An 18,385-nucleotide genomic window follows, 5' to 3' on the forward strand; every position below is an offset into this window, starting at 1 on the left:
TTGATAAGGTATTGATGAATATTCATTGCATGTTGATATTGATTGGATATTGATTGGATATTGATGCATTTGGTAAGACAAGTCAACATTATTGGTTAGTCTGAGATGCTGAGGCACTTCATGGCAAAGCAACCAGCCTGGGCCAACTTGAGATGTCAAAATCAGCACTAGAAAAAATCCCTGTCTCCTGTCTGCCAAGCCAGTGCTTTATCAGCAAAGTGCATTGCTCTTTGGTATATTCATTTATAATGCAGATTAGGTGGATGAGAGGGAAATTTAATCATTTAGAATGACTAATAACTATGCTAATGTCTTCAGATAAAATAAGCATTCACATATGCTGAAAGCCTTTATAGTGTAATAAACTTCTGTTATCTTTTGAGGCGTGCAGTACTTTGATTTTTGTATACCAACTCCTCTTTATTTCAAGTGCAATAAAAACATATTTCATAAAAGGATTGAGAAGCTAGCAACTGCTGAACCTCTTATCAGTAATGCTTATACAAAGTGCTGACAAACTACTCAAAATAGTGGGCTTGGTGGGTTTTTTTTTTGGTTGGTTGGGGCTTTTTGCTGTCTGACAAAATGGGTCAGAACAGCTCAAAGAGTTGGACTCCAGAAGTGACGAAGAGCTGTGAAAGTACTGATTTCAGTGAGTTTGAGAGCTGAGTGGACAGGATCAAAAATCCCCATGGAAGTTATTATTATCATTTACACAACTCTCCTTTCGTGCCTCTGGCCAAACACCCACTTTGATCCCCTCTCTAAATTCCTACTGGCATTCCCCAGAGCACAGACACACTTTGGTGTCAGGAACTACACGACATTTCAACAATTTTTCTCTGCTGTTGCAGGTGCCACAGGCCAGTGATCATGTCAGACACTCGGAGACTTCCCTGTGCCTGCAATTTCTTTGCTACAGTCCCCACGCTGCAGCCACAGATCCCAAAGTCACTGTGGCTGAGGTGTAGATGTAGTTGACTGTGTTAGGAGGCAGATTGCTTTCCTTTGAAGAAATCCCAGGTGATGCTGCTCCAGGATGCAGGCTGCCAGTCCCCATGCCCAGCAGCTTGCTCCATTGGGGCTCAGCCTGTCACTCCACTGGGAAAAACGTGATGCTGTGCTTTGCTGCTGTGCTGCCACTCGCCGTGTTGTGGTTCTTCTGTGTGGAGCTCTCCAAAAAGTAAGTGAGGAGGCAGGGGAGAAAATAATCTGTGGGGGAAACAAAAAGAAGAAGCTATTGCCACCATTAATATCAACCCACAATGGAAAAGCATCAAGTTGGTTTGGAGAAAATCAATAGTTTAGATAAGAAAAAAAGATATATACATATATAAACTACAGTAATATTATTTGTATGATCCTTTTCCCTTAAGAAAAAATGTAATATTAAAAATACCTAGCCTATAAAAAGAAAAACCCCTGAGAAGTGACATTAACATATTAAACATGTCCTCAGAAACATTGGAAGGTTTGGGGGGTTGGTTTTCCTTTTTAATGAAACAATGAAGGATAGGTAAAATAAATAATAATAAAAAAATAACAAAAAAGCAGAAAGGGATGGTGCCTCATACCAGTGAGAGCAGAAGCCTCACTGAAACCACTGGAAGAGGAACATCCCCTAAACGAGGGAGCGGGGCCCTACTGAAGGAAGATAGAAGGAAGCCCGAATGGGAAAATGCAGATCTTAGACAGTTTGTCAGGCAAAATTGCCTGTATGTTCACATCTCCGTGGTGATGCACGGGTTGTATTTGGTACTTGAAATTTTGTCATTTGCACTCCACTAAGTATTCGTCTGTGAGAACCCGTGCTTAAATTGCACGATTAATCAGTCATGCTGGAAAGAAGCGCTGCAGAAAGGAGACGAAGTGACTGACAGTCTCTCTTTAAATATGCACTGTTTATATTTTCTAAGCTAACCTAGTTTATAAAAGATAATTTGGAGGAGGAGGGAGGGCTGCAGAAAGATGCCTTCACGTAGACTTGGCAGCCTCCCTTTTTTATGTCCCTAAAGCTGCATGTGGGTGCATTTCAGTCCCTCCACTGCCTCCAGGTTTAGCTGCAGGGAGCTGAAGCTGGTGCTGATGCCACCACAGATGCCTTCCTCACTCCGAATGGGACTTTTGCTTCTTGGGGCTTTTGATGTATCATTTGCTATCCCAGCCTGTGTGCTTCCATATTATCTGGTAACCTTACAGTTTTGAAATCCAGACTTTCCAATGGCTGTGTTCTCCACGCAGAAGAACTGTGTAAAATAAAGGGTAAGGGGAGAATATTCGGGATTTAACATTTCCCTGCAGTCATGGAAATAACCAGCAGGGAAGATGGCACTCACGGGCAGCAGGCAAGCTGCTGTAGGAGCGTGTGTGCAGCCTGTCCTGCTGCATGGGTGAAGCTTTCAGCAGAGACCTGGGTCCCCTGCCTCGCTCTGGCACAGCCTCGCTGGACGAGCAAAGACAACAGCAGTCCGCATCTGCTTCCTTTGGCTCCTTGGCAGAAAAGTTATACATAAATGAAAGGTTGGAGTATTTAGGAGGAACATTTCCTTATCTTTTAATTAAGAACGTTATAGAGGTGGTTTGTGTTGTGTTTTCTTTTCATTTTGCAAGGTGCGTAGAGTGGTAGATCTTTCCAGTCTAGCCTCTTATAGGCCAGTCATGCGATATGCCATGAGAGCCATGAAAGACATTCAAATTATCTCTTCTGAGCCCTTTTTATTCTTATTTTAGTTTCAGTGGAATTGGGTCTGTTCCATATGTCCTCATTCACTACAGGGTGCTTTTCTCGTCCAAGGAGTGGCTCGGTTTGATCAAGATGTTCCTGACCTCCTTTGTGAAACCAAGTATTGACTCAGTGTGTGAGGAAGAGTCTGCCTAGCAGAGCGTCCAACCCAAATCCTTTTTTTTTAAAAAAAAAAAAAACGAAAAAGAATGATTTTATACAGATTCTATTCAAAGTAAGCAAGCAAAAAAAGACATTACACAATTTCCTATTACATAGGCATTTAATCTTCTGTTACCTGATTAAAATTTTAATCAGAAAAAAAAACACTTCTGAAATAAGAACACTATCATGTATCTTTAACAGTCTTGGGCTTCTATCAGTATGAAAATAAAAGGTGCCAGAACAGTAACAGTAAGAGTGGGTAGCTCTTGTTTTTGGCTCTGGGTGTGTGAAAAAATGTATGTTGCTATTATCTGCTTGTTACTATTCTCTATTCACAGGCAGGGAAACAGGCAAAAGTTTTGCACCATCCTAACTGAGTGAATGTTACAAAGGTGTATCACTAGGTCATCAGCTCAACCCTTTTTTAACAGCTGTAATTTCTGCAAAGCTATGCCTCAAATGGTTAAAAAAAAAAAAAAGTGAGCTATATATGGGGCATCCTCAATAAAGAGCCATAAAGATGTTGGCTAGAACACAGCCTATGACTATATTTAGATATACGACTCCCTAGATAGCGCAATCACCCGGCTGGAGCATTAACAGTTGGTTTATGGTGCTACTATTTCCCTTTTACTTCCTCGTTCTTGTGCATGCCACACAGAGCGGACAGGTACCGGGGCTCACCGGGACAGGCGGGGTGGGGACGTTGTGCTGGGTAGGTGACAGCACACGGGCTCAGGGTGACACAGTGCCCGCATTGTGCCGCACTCTTCCTGCTCAAGGAAACCCTGGGTGAGCGCGCGCCTTCCTCCTCCGGCCCTACAGAGCTGCGTGGTGACACCAAATCCTTTTCACGGGGCTCTTTCGCCTGGATGACTTCCAGTGGAAGCCAACAGGTGCTTGCAGGACTGAAGGCTCGTAAAACGCAGGGTGTTTTAGGTCAGACCAGACCATCTGATCAACAAAAGTAGGCAGTTTTTCCCTACAGCCTGGCCCTGAGGGCATCACGAGGGCTATGTGCCCAACACTCCCCTCTGCGGACATGTTGTGAAGCTGGCTTGGCAAGGGGAAAGGCAAAGCCGCACCCTGAAATAGCTGCAGCAAACTATTCTCCCTATTCCTCTGTGAAAAGTAAGGGAAAAAGACATTCTCCTTCTTGCCTCCATCTACCTGAGCCAGCCGTCTGTGCTACACAGATCTGCGTACGCCTGATGCTGGGTTGACAGCACGTGTACCGCCATCGCCTGCCATAAAATCAGCCCCTGAAAAAAAAAAAACAGAAAAAATCACAGCTTTGGCCAACTTCCAGCCATCAGCAAAAACCACCAGCGTGGACACCCTCGAGCAGCGCATCCACGTCGGCAGCTGTGGGCTCTGGGCCGCTGCCCGCAGCTCCCGGTGCCTCCTGCCAGTGCGCGGGCCCAGCAGACGCGGCCTCGCTGCAGCTGCAATCCACAAAAAGTCCAAGGGAAAAACTTCCTGGCACGCACGGACGGGCTCTGCCTCGCCTGTGGCAATGGACACGGGAGTTAGTTTGTCGGAAACAGCGAGCAGCAGCGCTTTTTTGGATGAGGAGCTGGAAGCAGAGAGGCCACGTGCTCTGTTTCTCAGCTTGAGCATCCTATGTTAACGCTGCTTTGATACGGGGAAAACACAAAGCGTGCCTAAAGCCTGGCAAATGAGGCAGGATATTTCCCAAAAACGTACATGAGGAGGAGGTATTTTGCGGGGTTGTCCAGCCTCACGGCTGTGCGCTCACCAAGGGGGGTGAGGAAGGGTTCCTCCTGGCACAGCACTGCAAACACAGGGCAGATCAGGAGTTCATTTACCTTCTTGTGCAAAGCAAGCAGGCTTGGCCATTGTTCGAGGCGATATCATACACTGCTATGGATGGATCCGTGGCGTACTCTCCTGCTTTAATTTCTGCTGCAATGAATTTCCAGGAATACGGGGAGTTGTGTTAACGTTGGAGGCACGGCAGGATCCTCTGAGTTGCTTGTCCCAGTTGTTAAACGGAGGGGCTGAGGATGCTTTCTGCCTTGTTTTCTGCAGCTGATTTTAAATGTAGGAGATGCACGTGATTAAAATAAAGTGCCTAGTACGCGGAGATCATATTTTAACCTCAGGGTGTGTGAGAGAGACAGGCAGAATGAATTAGTTTCTGAATCAGTTTCTGAATTAGTGTTTGTAACAGCCCTACAAACACTTAGACAAATTCATAGTCAAAAGGATAGTGTCAACATTTTATCTAAAAGCCTCTTTAAGGAGTTTCGTTGCCTTATGTTGAAAATCTAATCTTTAAAAAAGCTGATATCTAAGAGTTTGGCTTAATTCTCAAATGTGTCAATTAATATTTTCCTTCATTTGACCTATTTATCTTAAAACATTTATAATCTGTTGGGGAGACGTCCATATCTAAATGTCCAATTTGGTTTGTTTGTTTTTTAAATCTGCCGTTCTCTTGCCAAGAAATTAAACAAACAGATGCCACTCTTTTTGAGGGGCTCCATTAAATACAATGTCTTACGCACCATCTGCTGGAGCTGCAGCAGCAATTAACAGATACACGCTATTCCCAGAGCAGAGCTGACATCAATTGATGATGCCAGGATACTGGTAATTTCTCCTTCCCGCTCCTCACCCTCCCTCCTCCAACCCCCCTAAGTACCTACAACGCGATATTTCTGTGTAAAGGTCTGGGTCTGCTGAGAAAAATAAAAAATAAAAAGGAATGGGAGATATTCTTTGTCTTTCAGACTGTGACGGATGGAAGACCGTTCTAGTCATCACAGTTTTTAAATGAACAGAGAGCTTGTTCAACAACAGTGACTGAGCCAATGCAAAGCCAACAGTGAGTGAAGTCCATCCTGCGTATTTTGGTCCTGGGCTCCTCCATGGTGGTGCACAGCAAACCTGAAGACCCTTCACTTCTGTGCTGATGTTTCAAATACACTCAGGTAGGAAGCCATTGAAAATTGCTGCCTCTGAGTGGGACACTTTGATACTGAGCTTGAAATATCACCATGCATCATGAGTGCTAGGCGTCATTCACATACCTTGACGGTGCAGCGAACAGCTTTGTAGCAGCAAAAACTTTTGGAGACTGAGGCTTTTATTCGGAAATGGTGGTCTTCATAGGGTCACATGGAGCTCACAGGTTCACTTTATTGACTGGGGTGCCAGCCTGCAGCCTACAACCCAGCTCTTCCTCTTAGGTGAGTGGGTTGACTACTTACCCTAGAAAAGAAAAGTTCCCCTGGTCTTGTCCTCAGTGTCTGTGGCCATACTACTGTGACTTTTCATGGACTTTCAGGCCAGACTGATTGTTATACTCTGCCTCCTCCCAGCCCCTGCCTGGCAGAAGTGGATATCCAGGGGCTTCTCAAGACACCAGGAGGCTCTTTAAGGCACTAAGAGGTAATTACAAAAATCTCAGTGTACCTGAGGTGCCAGGTTTCCTTTCAAATTAACACAGAAAGTCCCCTTCTGAATATATTGGACTGCCTATTCCCATAGCTAATGACAATGCATGCTCCATGCATCCTTGTGACCTTCTCCCCAAGAATTCACTGCAAAAGTCTTCAGAAGAATGGAAATTGTGCCCAGGGCAGGGAGATGCTGTTTATACTGTAGGTCATAATTACACTCCTGCATTTTGGTACTGTTTTCAATAAATTGTTTGGATTGCTGCATTGGTCAAAGGATTTCTTTGCCTCCATTTGTCAATCCTGCCCTCAAGAAACATAATTTCTTCTCTGAAGCATGTAAGAAATAAAGTGATCTCACGGTTTAGCATCTCAAATGCTTGCCCTGACCATGGCTGAAAATGGATCCGTGCCCCTGTGGCATCTGTGAGCCAGCACTGCAGCTCTGGGGGCAGACACTAAGTGCAGAAAAATTAAGTCTGACAGGTGATTTTGATGGAACTGATGCCATAACCCAGCTCCTGATATTTAGGCCTTCCTCATCCTGAGATATAATAATTGGTGGGGGACAGGTTAACTACTGTATTTGCATATTGTAGCCAGTTCGGGATAGACAGCTGTGCATTATTTTGAAAATGAAAATTTCCACCCTGACAATAAATCTGTATAGTAATTATCCTTATTGCTCTGTATGGTGGCCATCTGCAAAGGCGATCTGAACTAAAAAAGGGTGTCTCGTAAATCAGATACGATCTAAATTCTTCCAATAGTTTGTAAATCTGTCCAGGGTTTAGAGATTAATTGAAGTAGACAGCTTAATACATTAGCCTTTCACCTCTGTGGACCTGGGTTCAAGAGCTGGCTTCAGTCAAGAAGTGGAAATTTCATCATCATTGTTTAAGGACGTGGCTGACCATGTAAAGTCTGCAGTGCGAAGGAGCTCACAGCAAGCCCACAGCCATTGACGTGCAGCCCACCTGGTAACCTGCTGGTACTGCTCACAGCTCTCGGTCCTCTTAGTGAGGGTTTGCTTTGAGGGTCGTAAGCATCTTTGCTGCTGCTATCTTACCGTGGGGACACTCATGTAAGAACAAAGTCAGTTACCTGAGGAACATCAAGGGTGGCCCCGTGTGATAGAGCACCCTGAAGGATTTTTATTTCCTAAAAAAAGCAAGCCAGGTCATTGAAGGAATTGCACGGATACTGGGACAGATGAAGACAGGAGAGGACATCCGTGTCAGCCTTTTTGCAGTCCCCATCAGCCTGATGGAAGGTCTCATTCATTGTCACACCTCATAGTCCCACCCCACTGCTCACCCATACCCATGTGCACACGTTAAGTGCAATCATGGTGCTGCTGGTGCAGAAGCACTGGCAGAAGCATTGCAGAAGTATTGGCAACATATCACCAGTCAGCCATTGGGGATAGGAGGTTGCAGAGGCTGCCCATCAAGAACAACACAGCTCAGCCCTGCCCACCTTGGCTTCTCTCATCCCAGGGCTTGCCAAGACAGCAACATTGCAAAGAGAAGCTGGGGTCAGCAAGTGCTTCTTAATTTCTTTTTCTGTGTCTGAACAGAATAAAAAGCAGTAGCGTGCACCAGTAAGGACCACATTTCTCCTGGTTTCCTTTGTCTGATGGAAGACAGGGACACTGCAGAGGTCCCTGATGCAGCCTCAGAGCTTTGGTGCATTTTGTCACTCAGCAGTGACCCTCAGCATCCAGTCCTTGATGACAGGGAGGCAAAGTCTGCTTTACAGGGATGCTCAGCTGCCGAAGGAGAAAAACATAGCCAGCATCCACAAAGGTGCTCGGGTGGTCAAGTAGACCCTCCGTGCCTGGCCAGCAGTGGTTGGCCCTCGCCTGGTGCCACCAAGAGGCTGCTGCCCATGGCCCTGGTTTGTCAGCAGCTCATTTACAGTGGCTTAGCACCAACTGCTAGTGGCAAAGCACGTTGTAATCTGCACCCGCATCGAGGTGGGGGAAAGGGATTGAGCAATAGCAGTGTCAGTAGCAGACATCTCTCTAGGGAGCTAACCGCTCTCTGAATCCCTATTAAATAGTTAGCACATGGTTGGGAGTCACTTGACAGGACTGTCCCTGCAAGTCTGCCCGTGTAGATTTATGGTCCTCACACCCTTAAGACCACCCTGGAGAAATACCCATCCAAACATAAAAATTACCCGTGACCCTTGGCTTTGACTTGGTGACCTCTCCCTTTCCCCCACACATGCCCTGTCTGCTTGTGATTTGTCAGCTGACTAACGAGATCGGGTGAGATCTCGCTGTAAATGGACATCTGAAAAGAAAATGTGATTCTCTGGAACCCGTAAACACACAAAAAGAATCTACCAGTATGTTTCCATGTGGGTTTCTTTGGGGTCTGCTTGGAACTAATGTCATCCTGGGGGTATTAACCTTACAAATATGCATTCCTGACTTGTGCAGGTCAGAGGTGAGATGAAAAACACACTGTGAAATCCAGTGATAGAAAGCTTAATCATTTATTTTTTGCCTCGTATCTTTTCACTTGTTCCAGCTGGTTCGAAAGCACTTGGATCCTACCAGCAAGGATTACACGACTGAAAACAAACCTTTGCCAGTGGTAGAACCAGATCAGCAGAAACAGGACAATAGTCTTTTTCATGCCACAAAAATGCAACTAAGCAGCATACGGTTTCATGTGTGCTTCCACTTTTTCCCCTCTCCTGCTTAAATTATGAAATACTATTTACTAGCAAACATTATAGTTCACTTTTTAAGGGAATTAATATGATTAAAGGGTTGGTTGGAAGTGATGATTGAAGTTCCAACTATTAAAATGCACATCAGTGTGCAGGGAAAATAAAAAGGCACTGAAATTCTTTTCAAACCCAAGCACCAGGTGCGTTAATTACATTTCATTGCATGTTGGTTTATTACTGCGGTCACTTGTGCCTTATGATCTGCATTAACACCTGCGTTCTATGGATATCTTGGTATTTCACTAAACAAGATGAATATTGGCCAGATGGTGACTCCAGTAGGAAGCATTTCACATAGATTTCCCTGCTCTGCACAGTTGCCTGTAAAGGAATCCTGAATGTCACACTAAACCAAACCAAACAAAAAAGGCACAACACTAAATCTGCGATTAACTGCCTTGACAGTATATTCGCAAAGGACCAGATGACAGTGGGATCCAGGCCCTGTGAAGTGGTCCTCGCTAATAAATATCCCGCATGGGCTACAATGACATCTTTACTGTGTGCGGTTTTCGGCACCACAACATAAGAAGGACATAAAACTATTAGAGAGTGTCCAAAGGAGAACTACAAAGATGGTGAAGGGTCTGGAGGGGAAGACATATGAGGAAAGGACTGAGGTCCCTTGCCAGAGGCCCAGAGAGAGCAGGCTGAGGGGAGGCCTCATGGCGGCCTGCAGCTCCCTCACGAGGGGAGCGGAGGGGCAGGCGCTGAGCTCTGCTCTCTGGGGACAGCGACAGGACCCGAGGGAACGGCATGGAGCTGGGACAGGGGAGGGTCAGGCTGGGGGTTAGGGAAAGGTTCTGCACCCAGAGGGTGGTCGGGCACTGGGACAGGCTCCCCAGGGCAGTGGTCAAGGCACCAAGCCTGCCAGAGCTCAAGAAAAGTTTGGATAACGCTCTCAGACACATGGTCTGATTTTTGGGTGGTCCTGTGTATAGCCAGGAGTCGGACTCGATGATCCTTGTGGGTCCCTTCCAACTCGGGATGTTCTGATTCTATGGTCATTTGTACAAAGATTTTCTCCCTGTGGGGCAACCCTGTCTGGTACAGAAATACAGTTCAATAGAAAAGTGGGTCAGCCCAGGTCTCAAACACGTAGCCCAGATGACTTGGTGGTTTTGTGTGTGTGGATTGTGTGTTTTTTGACGTTGCATATGTGACCTTTCTTCCCTAGTACAGGTTAGTTAATGTACAACAGGCGTTCAACCCCAGAGAACTGCCACGACAACAAGTTAGTACCTAAACCTGACCACCCCTGGCACCCTACCCTTTGACCAAAATAGGGAGGATTTCAGATAGGGAGGAGAGGTGGGAAGGGACACACACCTCACTGTCCGGCTGCTACTGTCTGGCTCGTGTCTAACAGATCAGGAGTTACTTGCTGACCTGCACAAGAAAATGGCAACAGTGCTCAAATTCACAGTAGCATGGTATTGCACTATTACAAACTTGGTCAAACCTTCCAACATGTGCAATTAACACCAACATTAAACCCATGTTAGCTAGAAAGCCCAGTATCATTCCAGAGGACAAGAAGCCAAAGCACACGAATTAACTGTGCTACATTTCCCCCGGTGCGCTTCCACCCAAGGCTGCCGTTTTGTTGCAGACCAATATCCCGCTCTTGGGAGAGTGTGGGCAAATCCTATTATAAGTTAAGATTAACCATCAGTCAGAGAACTTACCAGTGCAGAGATCAAATATAAAAGATGTATGTTCTGTGTCATCTGTTTAGCAACCTTAAATTAGCTCGCACGGGTGGATCGTGCTGGCCAAATGGCAGAACATGTGCTGGAAATGGAAATCAGAGTCAAAACAGAATCCTGTGGGATACCCCAAGCAATTTTAAAGCAGCTATCTTATTACCTAGGCAATTTTCAGGGACAAGAAGAATTCCAACCTAGCCGACAGTCCTCTCTGGTCCCACCTTGGTGAAACTACTTCATTATTATTTCAGTGGTGCCTGGAGAGCCCTGCCTGACGCTCTGGATTCTCTGCAAAACCCCTCCCAACAACCCACAATAAAAGGCATCTCCTGTGATGAAGGGCTTATGGTTTAATTTAAGGCAAGACACAGCAAGTGGAAGGAACAAACAACCAGAGAGATTAACAGGGAGAGAGGGATGGAAACAGTAAAAAGCACTTGTCCCTGGAGCCCCAGTATGTGTACACATACATGCTACCTATTGATTAATGCGTGCAAGGAGGTGTCAGAAGCCCCTTAACATGAATTCAGGCACCCAGAAGGAATTAATAAAAGAAGTACAAGTATGGGTGGAGGGCTGCAGGATGGCATCCCCCATGGGATGTGCACTGGCCCGCCAGCCATGAAGGGAATCAGTGCATCCTGGACCTCTCCTGGGGGTGAAAGGAGAGTAGCTGGGGGTGGGGTGCAAGAGGTTTTAGGCCAACTTCTAAGGAAAACCAGACGTGCTGAGCCTACTTCCCCTCTTATTGCCACCCAGCATCACTGCTACAGTAATAGATTTTTCAGGCACTCATAACTCAGAAAGGATGCTCTAAAAGTGAAAAGCAATTTGCAGAGGTACTGATGGCAGCAGGATGCTTTTAGCATTTCTAGGTTTGTGTTTGCTCAGGGCCTGGGGATTCTCAAGAGGAGGCACGGTAATGCTAATGAAGTGCAAACCACTATGAAGGTGACAGCTGTAATCAAAACCCAGTGCCAGTTTGGAAGCAACATCTTAAGAAGCAAAGAAATAGTTATGAAGAGGTCACTTCAAAAAAAAAAAAATCTATATATATATATATAAAAATTCCTCTGGGTCAACAACATCACGTGCATCACTCCCACAGGAGGAGATTACTCCTTGCTCCTAGCCAAGGAGCATTACATGTGGGAATTTCTCATGCAACCTTGACAATGTGTAATAAAAATTCACTTTGAAAACAGAGCATCTCTGGTGGTGCCGACATGCTTTTGACTTTGCTCTTTCCTTCAAACACCACTCGTGATGCTGAACACTCATTCTCTTGGCCTATTTGTTCCTGGCAAACAAAGAGCAAATTCCCCTGGGTACAGCAATCCATTTTTAACGCTCTGTAATTATTTAGAAAAATGTTTTGATAGGAGCAATGAAAAACTGGGGCATTTCAGGTGTCCCTGAGAAAGTTCTCAGTGCATGATGTGAAATGGGGACATAAAGACACTTTATTTATGGCACTACCAAAAATAAATAAATAAATAAAAAATAAATAAATAAATAAATAAATAAAAAACAGAAAAGCAAACCTTTTCAGCTGTGGCATTTGAACCTCTGGATATTTGCAATTCATGGAACAGCCCCATCTGCACCTGTCACTTCCAAGTGCCAAAGGCACCACACTCCTCAGGGTCCACTGGAAAATGGTGAGGGAAGGGAGAAATAAGGACTTTGCTCCTTGAATGTTGCTAGCAGACTTCACAGCCAGCAATCACAGTCTGGTAAACTGTCCCTTTCTGAGCAATTGTCTTCCTCTGCCCTCCCAAAATCTATGGGGCTTCATATGTTAATGTACCCTTTTGGGAAGCCCACTGATGGAAGGCATTACGGCAGAAAATGTCAGAGTCCTTCAGAGGAGCTTTGCAGCACGATGAGTTAATATGGCCCAAAGGCACATGAGGTTCATATAGACAAGGAAATGTGTCTCCTGACGTCTTCTGGCCAGCAGAGAACGTCAAGGATGAAATCTAGACACTAAATGTCAGCTCGATTTTGCAACTAGGGCATATTTCTCTTTGAAGAAGGAATGGGCAGAAAATCACCTGGCTCGAGCCTGCGCCCTCGTCCCCACGCAGCAGCCTGCACCAGCGGCTGCCAGCTTCCACACGAGTCACATGCACTGCTTTCCCTTCCCCAAATGTTACTGTTCAGCTTCTGTGACGCCGTTTTATGCCGATCTATAGGGGTTAGCCAAGCGCATCGAGAAGGTAAATGGTAGCTGTTGGGTGAAGGAGGCATTATGCAGAAGAAGGAGTTGTGGGGAGGATATAAATATGAGTGATGGAAAAGGAAAATTAAACAGAAATGAAAGCATTATAGCTCAGTTGTCCTCAAAGGACCCGTTATTTTTCAGGGACTATGTACAAGTGAAATAGAGGAAAAAACATAGCATACTCACTGCCATCTCCTGGTGGACAGAGAAACAGCCCTGTTCCTCCCTGCCCCGCCAGCTGCCCATACATCATTTTTTGTCTGTTCAGTAACTGTAGAACCACAGATTCAAATGCTGTGGTTAGGAAAGGGGACTGTTCATATTTCAGAAATGCATCACATGCAAAAAGAAGAGATTCGGGCTGCCTGGGATCCTTTGCTGAAACAAAGGGCAAAATTCCCCTGGACTCCAGTGGGAGCAGGGTCGATTCCAGTGTTGGCCGTAGAGGTTTATGGCACCTTGTCCATAGCTCCTTCTGTGACTACTGCGGCTGCAATGATGTTTTGGCCAGAATTACAGACCTGTCAGTTAGTATTTCATCTTTTACTGTCAAGTTTTTAGCCTTTATATATGATTTGTTGTTTAGAAAAATCCTCAAGTGAAATCAGAGCCTGAGGAAATTTTAAAAGAGAAAATGGAATGAGCCAAGGTGGGTAAATTGCATTGTGTTACTGGTAGATTGACACCATTTCCAGCAAAAGAAAGGTCCTGCGTCTTCATACTGATCAAAATAAATCACTATTTTCCCCATTGCGTTTCTTGCATAAAAGCATTTAATTAATTGATGCAGAAACCAATGCAAGCAGGAAAGTGGTGCAGCACTGCAGGGCACAAGCCCAGAAGAAAACAGAGATTACCCCGGCTCCCCGAGTCAGCATCCCTCCCTACCTTTGCTCCCATTTCCCAGCTCTGGAAACGCAGTGAGAGGAGCTGAGATCAAAGCCAGGGAGGAAAGATTTGACTTTGCCCCCAAGACAGGGATTAGAGTAAAGGATATCAACACTTGCAAACGCAGTTCAGCCAAGCTGATCTGACACAGTTTTCGGAGCAGGAGCTTTTTACCCATCCTCTTTCCCACGAAGGCAGCTCGCAGGCAGCTTTGCTGGCTCCCCAAAACTGATCACTGTGCAGTTTTCAACATGGCAGTACCGGGACCGCTCGCTCCTTCTGGAAAGTGACCTTTTGGAAGGACACCGCTCCGGTGTCGGCACGACGCTGTGCTATTTTACACCTTTGGTTTTCGTGTGCATCTAACAGAGCCGGCGTTTCATCCACCTGCCGAGATCTGAGACCCCGTAACCAGTGGCACTGGGAGGGGAAATACTGTGACAGCTTTTATTTCTGGTGAAATACAGCAAAGAGAGACGGAGTCAGGTGACCGGGTGTGAAAGCAGAAGGACAGAAGAAAAGTGGATTTGTGCTTGGGGAAATCTCTGAGAGCATTTTTCCAGAATTGCCTTCTCTCTCTCTTCCTGTTTTCAGTGTTTCCCTTCTGTCTACTTTAGCCCTTGGATAAAAATATAGAGAGCATTCTAAAAGAGAAAAAAAATCCTTTCTGTAGTGAGATGCAGGTTATTGATGTCTGCCTGGTTATAAAACCGAACTGAGATCTCCATCTCGGGAAAACTCCCTCATGGAGAAAATCGAGTTCCCTTCGGTCTGCTGTGGCAGGTTGGGCCACATCCCCACACCCCCAGGGGACAGTGTCGTCCCTCGGGAACCCCAGCAGGTCAGCCTCTGCCTCTTGCAGCAAGAGGCCCTGTCCAGCCCCAGCAGTGGAGCACATCCAGCCCAGCACCACTACCTGTGCAGGCCTGTACTGGTCTGTACTGGCCTGTACTGGTCTGTACGGGCCAGGTCCCCCCCGTGTTCCACCTCACGTCCTCACATGGAGCAGGGATGGTGCTGCAAGGGCTGAGCAATGCCCACCTGCAGCGAGACGTGCACATGCACATACATGCTCGCCTTACCCCTACGATGCCTGTTGTGTAGCAACTCTTCCCTCCTCACGCTGTCTCGAGACAAAGTCATCACCCCTCGCGCATCTGTCTGGGGACCAGGGCACGGTTCCTACAAGCAGGCTCTTTGGGAAGTCTCTTTTCAACCAGCTTCCCCAAGGAGGACATCCACGGAGGAGTGCAGGCCTGATCCCAACCCCACCTGACACCCCCCAGGTGCCACATGAGGCCCACCCACTGCCAGGGAGCCACGGGCCGGCCCCAGTGTGCCCATCCCCATGCCCTGCGGAGCAGCAGAGGAGATACCACGGAGGCCAGGCCACGGCTGAGGCTTGCCACGAGGAGGCTGTCCCTCGTCTCCTCTCCCTGCACACCCACCCGTTCCCAGCAAAGTGGCCTGGGGAGGTGACTTGTAGCACTGGAGCTTTTCCGATGCATGTCGTTTGGAGAGCTGGTGAGCGCATGCAGTTGTGCCAGCAGGTCTGAGAAGCTGACAGGATGAAAGATGGAAGAAAAGTTCCCCTCCTCTGCAGCTACACCAAAGCCTCTGCCTGCAGCTTTAGAGCCAAGTGATGCCACTGCAGTTCTGATCCGATCAGCGCTTTCCATCCTTTTGGCTCATTTTGCACAGTTGCAATTGCTTTCGTAAACACCGGGCAGAGCTGAAGATACTGCAGGTCTTAAAAGAACAAATGATGCATTGCTAATTTCTGAGCATTACAGAGAGAGGTCACGTCTCAATTATTATGTTAAATCCTGAGACCCTCGCTCATATCACACAGTTACCCTAATTAATGCAGTCACAGCACAAGTATGAATACTACAAATATATCAACTGTCTTAGTTCATCATGTAATCCATTTTACAGTTCCTGGGTTATTTGACCTTGCAAACAAAGTACTTTCTTGCCCTCATTTGTTTAGCTATTCATAAACATTTCAGAGGTCTAAGCTCATTTCTGCTGGCTCTGATGTATTTTGTTACTCCTCCTCCTTTACAGAAGGCTTTAATACTGGGTTCACAGATGTACATCTTGTAGAATATTCAAAGATGTCTCTGGGCTAAGTTACAATTTTGCCAGAGCAATTAATCCGTTTGAAGAAATACGGATTTGTCTGCAAAGTTTCTCTCTGAAGGCCAGGTCAGAACCGGCAGGCATCGCGCTGGTGCAGCGCTGGGGCACCTTGTGTCCACCAGCAGCAGGTGAGGTGCTCCAGGAGCCGACATCAGCTATGTCAGAGTGGGCAGAATTTGTTGCATACAGAGAGAAAAGTTTTGCTCTCCTATTTGCTAACAGGATAGATGTGCTCAACTGAGAAGCTCGGTAGTCTTGGTCCTCAGTGATACTTTGGGCTGGCAGAACAGCGGCTCCAGCCATGCCTGCCTCTTTGGATGATTCCTGTTGGGCCAGATACACAGCACAGGAACTTTTCAGTCTGGAGGATTTGTTTTTTTGCTGGTCAGTCAGCTCAAAGACAGCTCAATCACTGACCTGAACTGCTAGATGTTGCTAAAATACTGCTGCCGAGCAAAGGCAGGCTTCGATTTATGCAGTGAAAACAGAGTGGGTGGAAATGTCTCAGGATTCAACAGCCTGTCTGTTTCAAAACTCATCCTTGGTCCCTGTAAATTATGTTCACATTAAAAGCCAGCTTGGAGCAGCAAGAATAAATTGGGAGATTTCATCCGTCCCCCTGTCCTGTTCCGTCCTCCAGCCCACATGATGCTCACATCTTTCCGTGGGATGCAGCATTTCCAGGCTTTCATGCGAGATTATTTTGTGATCCCATTTTGGGTTTCTGAGACAGTATTTTTTATCCTTCCATTTTGGGTTTCGGAGATGGAAACACAATCCGCTGCGTTCCTGTTTTTGTCGAATGAATTTGCTTTAACCAGATAGTTTGTTTAATTTACCGAAGCTTTAGCTGTAACACCTGCAAAGCACAGCCTCGTGTAATTTTCCAACAAGCAGGAGAGAATCCAGCAGGGAAATAAGTTTCCTTTTTTTCTTTTTCCCTTTTTTTTTTTTTTGGTGTAGCAAAGCTGCTTTTCAGTAAGGATGCCAAAAATTTCTCTGCCCAAACAGTGAGTTTAGCGTGTTTGGCTTTGGGATGTGAATATTTTTATACAGCTTCTAATCTGCTGTTATTTAGCAACACTTATTATAACAGGGTTATTTGCCTATACTACTTGGAGATTGCAGACAGCTCACAAGGATTCTCAGCAACTTTTCGTGTGCCTGTTCTTTACCAGGCACATTTGTGTTTGAAAATTGGAGAACAAATTGGGCTGGGGGATAGAAAGCCCATAACTTTCATGGCCATAAAGAAAAGCTTGAAAATATGGGCTGATCTGAAAGATTCAAAAGGCAGAAGGAAAATTAAGACTCCCACATTTATTGTATTTAACATTTTATCATTTAGGGTTGGGAATAGCTGAATTCATGAATTTTGAATGTTTGGAAGTGCTGTAGTTATAATCATAGCCTAAATCAAATGCAAGTAGCAATAATCAGATCTGTTTTCTGGAATTTGTAGACAAGGAAAAAAACTGAAATTACTTTTAAATGTGCAAATGAGAGCTTTCCAAATGACCAGATGAGTAAGACAGAGAGACGGAGAGAGACAGAGAGAGAAGAATGACGCAAAATAAATTTCAACTGGGGCTGCAAACAGTTTGATCATATATTCCAGGCATGTACAACCAAAGCGGTTACAATAAACCCTGGATGCAAAAATGAAACACACGGTACAGGTCTGCACATCCAATGCTAAAAAATAAATGTGCCTTTTGACAAAGGTCTGTCTTTTTGCTGCGCTTCAAAGGCTAAACCAAAAAAATGATACACGATAAAAACAACATCTTTAAATTTTCCGAGGCTCCGAGCTGCATTTAGCTCTGCAGATGCAGCGTGCCTGCATGCAGGCCAGCCAGCTCAGGCTGCTGCTGTAAAATCTGAGCTCTCTCCTGTGCGCAGTGCTGGTCTAGCTTTGGTTTACTTATTTCGGAGATAAAATAACCTGTCAGCTGCAGAAATTAAAGATATTTGAACTCTGCTTTCACTGTAATTAAAAATTCCTTCAGGGATGCCATGTAGGATATGCCTGGGATATATCTTTCATGCCTTCTAACTGAACGAATCTTATATGTATTAATAATTAATTCTATTGCTTTTTTTAAGCTAAGTGTTAAAACAGCTGTATTCTAACAAAATCTACATATTTTCACCGCTGTTTCAAATAAAGAACATAGAGTAGTTCCACGATGATTATATTTTCTACCTCTGGTGCTGGCATGAACCTGCCAAATCCAGCCTGAAAACCATCACCTCCAACGTACCCTCCAGAACGTGCAATCTCCAGCTCAGCAGCTCGCTCCGAAGTGACGAGCCATCGCTGAGACTCAGTTAATTGGGGAAGTTTGGCCAGCAGAGT

General features: G+C 45.6%; 1 long non-coding RNA gene across 1 annotated transcript; it reads right to left on the reverse strand.

Moving 5' to 3' along the window:
* Positions 1-4,935, reverse strand: LOC106033671 (uncharacterized). The gene is made up of 3 exons (XR_007169735.2): positions 4,717-4,935; positions 4,058-4,149; positions 1-1,212 (listed from the first exon to the last, which is right to left on the reverse strand). It is a non-coding gene; the product is annotated as an uncharacterized lncRNA (long non-coding RNA).
* Between the last annotated feature and the right edge of the window lie 13,450 nt (positions 4,936-18,385).

This window comes from Anser cygnoides, chromosome 4 (assembly GCF_040182565.1).
Source record: "Anser cygnoides isolate HZ-2024a breed goose chromosome 4, Taihu_goose_T2T_genome, whole genome shotgun sequence".
NCBI lineage: Eukaryota > Metazoa > Chordata > Aves > Anseriformes > Anatidae > Anser > Anser cygnoides.